Source organism: Adiantum capillus-veneris, unplaced genomic scaffold (assembly GCF_014529385.1).
Source record: "Adiantum capillus-veneris isolate H3 unplaced genomic scaffold, ASM1452938v2 Hic_scaffold_269, whole genome shotgun sequence".
Classification (NCBI taxonomy): Eukaryota; Viridiplantae; Streptophyta; class Polypodiopsida; order Polypodiales; family Pteridaceae; genus Adiantum; species Adiantum capillus-veneris.
The window spans coordinates 329,406-334,842 of NW_028221398.1; positions in this window are offsets into that span (position 1 = coordinate 329,406).

Genomic DNA, 5,437 nt, shown 5'->3' on the forward strand with positions numbered 1-5,437 from the left:
TATTACTATCCACACCCAAGTAGGCATAATTTGGATAGAGGAGCAAGACAAAATTAAATCTCACCACCAAGAGAAAGACCACCACCACCTAGGCCACCACAACAAGCACCACCCGTGAAAATCCTACAAACATCGATTCAACCACAACCACCACCACCATAGACCCTCATTCCACCCTTACCCCCACCACAACCGGCAATCAGGCAATGAGTGTCATTTTTTGAAGGTAAGGGAAAGGCGAAAGTGGAGGAGTATATCAAAGAAGTGAAAAAAGGTAAAGCCAAGGTAGAAGAGGTGGACGCCACGGGAGTAAAGCGTGCAACGCATGGTGACTCTTCTCAAAAGTAAGAAAAGACTAACACCAAGGGAGAATATAGCAAAAAGCCATCCAAGTCACGATGTAAAATTGACATTCTAGATTTTTCTTTAGGTGAATGTTCTAAACCCTATGATTTGGTTCAAGATGTCTCTGTGCAAGGCCCAAGGATTACCTAGCCTCATTTACTCCACCTTGCACCTAGGGTGAGGTGGTAATGGACAAAGATGGTTAGCACGAGACAACCAAAGCTGAAGATAGTTGGAGCTATCTCTGGAAGGAATCTAGATGACATAATACTGGTGATGGATGTTCACATCAAAGGGAAGCACATCTCCAATATCCCCATCGATGGTGGCACACAAATATGTGTCATGAGTGAGAAAATGATGCACCATTTGGACCTTGAGGTAAGTAGGCCGGGGAATCATGCCGAGCCAAGATGGCAAATAATGTCAAAGTTTGATGTGTTGGCATTGTGAATGCAGTTAGGATAAAAAAATTCAACACTAAAGTGGATGTGGACATCTTTGTCATGCCACACAAGGGGGAGGCTACCCTATCATTCTTGGGAGACCTTGGCTTATGGCTATAAAATCTAAGCAAGATTGGGGCACCAGCATGATCCAAATGAAGTTGTCTATTCCTATTTTTTCTAGAAAGTGACTCTTGCAATAGCAATGTGCATAATGCATCAAACTTGATAACTTTTGGATTTCCTTGGGTCATAAGTCTCCAAGTACTAGCAAAAGTCTTGTAAGAATCTGGCAAAGCATCAAGAGTAGTCTGCACAAGGAAACTATTGAAATGACTTCACCTGCAAAAATAAGTTGCTCATTGATATCCTTGACACCGGCAAGGAAAGTTTCCATATCATCTTCCTCATGCATAATCTTCGACTCCGGCTCTTTCTGCAGCAATGCAATTTTTTCCTCATTGCGACTCGCATAAAGACCATCCAAAATATCCCAAGCCTAATTTGCAAATTTCACTAACAAATGTGAGGAGTAATAGTGCGCTTCATGTTGGGGTATAAAGCCCAATGTGGTCGCCCAGGTAAGTGGGCGGGCCGCCAGGTATGTACACATATTCTTTTGTAAAAACCTAATAAGAACTCACTATGCTCTACACATTACAGTAGAGCGAGTTCACCATATCGTCGTGCTCTTCTGCTCGCACTCTCTCTCGCGTCGCACTTCCGCTCGTACTCCTTCAACTGGTATCAGAGCTCAGATCGAGGCTCGGGGCAGCACTGCAGGAGGCTAGAGTCACCAACTCAGATTGGAGTGAAATTCGACAGGCGAAGACACGGCCCCAAATCTCGTGGGTCAGCCCAAAGGGCTGGGTGTTGTCAGAATTTCATTCTGAGGTCATCTAGGCCACCGTTCGGCTTCGACAAAGGTCTGCGCAAGCCATTTTCGACTACGTGGTCTCGACGGGTGCAGATCCCACTCTGCAAATTTGGGGTTTTCGGTCTACGATTGCAGGTGCTGAGGATATCGACACTCCCAGAGTGTTGATTTGTGGCTGTCTACACATCGAAGGACGGCTCACAGTTCTTGGAGGCGTGTCACATACGACACGGGCGCATCTACACACAGACTGTAGGCGACATCCACTAGTTCATCAGGTAGCTTGTGTTTGCTGCTTGATATTCCAGATTTCATCCTGACATTGCAGGTACTTCCACATGGGATGTATTGTCAGAGATGATGTATGTCTGTTGAGGGTTTGCTGGTTGTGAGTCACGCAGCAAACAACCGCCGCAGCGGTTACAGCATACAGTGGGAAATTTGTGGATGTATGACTTTGTGGGAAGTCTATGTACTGTCAGATTTACTGCAGCCTTTGTTGAGGGTCGAGTGAGGTTTTATTGAGCTGGGGGATTCTCGAATGTTGAGATCCTTTCGGTGATACAGGTCTTGGAGCGATCCCTCGAGCACCCTTAGATAGGCAGCTAGGATGTATTGACTGTGAGTTAGACAGTTGGGATTGCATCTTTGCTTTACTGCCGTTGAGGCATTGTCGCAGTCTATGCTTACAGGACAGTGACAGGACAGTGAGAGACAGTACAGGTGCAGGACAAGTTTACCCGCAGCTTACAGTGTCAGAGAGATAGTGTTTTTTGAGCTGTTTTTTGGTCTGTTTTTAGTACACCAGAGCCATTTTACAAAGGAGACTCTGCCAAAATTTCTGCAGAATCTGAAGCTTTCTTGGTTCATTTGACAGGTTGATATTGGTTCAGAGGTCAGTTTACAGGGGAAACTCTGCCGAATTTTTCCCAGGAAAGTAAACCACTGTGAAGCGTAGCTATGGCTGGATCACAGGACACTGCTCTTTACAATATCAAGAAGCTAGATGGAACCAATTTCCCATTGTGGAAGAAGCAGATTTGGCACGTGTTGGTACAAAAGAAGCAGATAAAACCTATAAAGCTCAAGGGGATAAAACTAGAAGATATGGACGAAGATGAATGGAGCGAAATGGATGAATTGGCACTTTCTACCATTATGCTGACTTTGGCAGAAAGCGTTTACTTCAATGTAGCAGACGAGATGTCGGCTTATCAAGCATGGTTAAAGCTGAGTGATCTTTATGAGAAGCAGAGTGCAGCTTCACAGGTATACTGGCTTAAGAAGCTTGTTGACTTGAAGATGAAAGAAGGGACACCTATGTCCAATCATCTGAATGAATTCAACACAATCTATAGTCAGTTGTCAGCTCAAGGTGTCAAGTTTGATGAACCTGTTAGAGCTATGTTCCTTTTGATCACATTGCCGGAAAGTTGGGACACTTTTCGCACAGCTTTGAGTAATTCTGCACCTCCAGATGGTTTGAACATAGCAGGTGTAGAAGGAAGTCTGCTTACTGAAGAAACCAATAGAAAGACAATGGACAAAGGCAAAGGAACAGCCTTAGTTGTCAGGGGAAGGACCAAAGAAAAGTACAAAGGTGGAAAGAGGAATCAGTCTCGTAGCAAGTCCCGCAGTGCTAAAGGCAAGAGTGACATAGAATGCTACCATTGTGGCAAGAAGGGTCACATGAAAAGAGACTGCAGAGAATGGAAAGCAGAAAAAGGCAAAGAGAAAGCTAAAGACCATAGTGAGAAGAACAAGTCCTCAGTGAAGATTCAAGAAATAAATGTGACAAACACTGTTGCAGAGGATGACAGTCTAGTGTCAGGAGACATCTACTTCTTGAAGAATACAATGGACTCAGCTCTTCTTACAGCATCTGATGGAAATGCACTGAGTGACTGGATTATAGACTCAGGGGCATCACTTCATGCGTCTCCAAACAAGGAGTGGTTTACCTCTTATGTGACCACTAAAGATCATGTTCGGCTAGGCAATGGGCAGACATGTGAGATCTTAGGTGTTGGAGATGTTCAATTGAAGTTTCAGAATGGCTCTTCTTTCACGCTGAAGAATGTGAGACATGTTCCCGCAATTACAAAGAGCTTGATCAACACAGGTTTACTTGATGATGCTGGCTACGTCACCATTTTTGGACAGAACATGTGGAAGATATCCAAGGGTTCTATGATAGTAGCACATGGAGTAAAGTCTGGAGGACTTTACATGATTTATGTATCAAATGTCTCTAAAAATGTAATCAATGTAACCGAGCAGCCGAACGTTTCTTTGTGGCATAGCCGGTTAGGACATATATCCAAGAAGGGAATGGAAATCTTGTCTCATTCTGGTTATTTGCCTGGCTTTTCATTTAATGATTTTGAATTCTGTGAACATTGTCTGTATGGTAAGCAAACACAACAGCCACATAAGCATAGAAGCAGTAGAAGAGATACACAGTTGGCACTTGTTCATAGTGATTTGTGTGGACCTATGCCTAACCTATCTCTAGGGGGAGCTTCTTACTTTATGACATTTATAGATGATTACTCGAGGAAAGTATGGGTTTACTTTCTCAAGCACAAGGATGAAGCGTTTAGTGTTTTCAAAACGTTTGTGACACTTGTGGAGAATCAGAGTGGCAAGAAGCTTAAAAGCTTACGCACTGACAATGGTGGAGAGTATGTTTCAAAGGCCTTTCAGGACTTTTGTGAGTCAAAAGGTATAAAACGTGAACTTAATGCTCCTTACAATCCTCCTCAAAATGGTGTTGCTGAGAGGATGAATAGGACCATACAAGAGAAGGTCAGAAGTATGTTGTCTAATGCACAGCTGCCAAATGGGTTTTGGGTTGAAGCTGTATAAACGGCTATTCATCTTGTAAATAGATCTCCTAGCAAGGTTTTGCAGAAGGATTCAGTGCCAGAGATGGTATGGTCAGGCAAAATGCCCTCATACAAGCATCTCAGAGTCTTTGGCTGTGAGGCATATACTCACGTTCCAAAGGAATTTAGGAACAAACTTGAGCCAAAGAGTAGAAAGTGCATCTTTCTAGGCTATGGTAATTCTGGTGAGATGGGGTACAGACTTTGGGATCCCGAATCCAGAAAGGTTGTCCGCAGCAATGATGTTCACTTTAATGAATCCAAATATCATTCTAAACCAGAGAGGGTTGAGGAGATTAGAAGAGTTGTCTTCCAAGAAGATGGACCTGCACGTGCAAGACAAAATGTCAGGGCTCAAGAGGAGCAAAGACAGGATAGAGTGGAACCACAGGTTGTGGCTGAGCCTGAGCCACCTATTGTGCGTAGATCTGGACGTGTCACGCGACCTCCTGATAGGTTTGTTCCATCTATGAACTATGTCATGTTGACTGATTGCAATGAGCCTTCATGTTACAAGGAAGCAGTGCAAATGAAGGACTCCGGGAATTGGCAATTGGCCATGCAATCAGAGATGACAGCTCTGCATAAAAACAAGACATGGAAGCTAGTTAAATTACCACAGGGCAAAAAGGCTCTACCCTGTAAATGGGTTTACAGGTATAAGATCACCGCTCATGATAGTCAGCCAAAGTACAAAGCAAGGCTTGTTGCCAAGGGCTTTAAGCAAGAACAAGGCATTGAATTTGATGAAGTCTTCTCTCCGGTGGTCAAGATGACTACATTGAGATGCTTTCTTGCATTGGTTGCCATATTAGATTTGGTGTTGCACCAAATGGATGTCAAGACAGTGTTCTTGCATGGTGATTTAGATGTGGAAATTT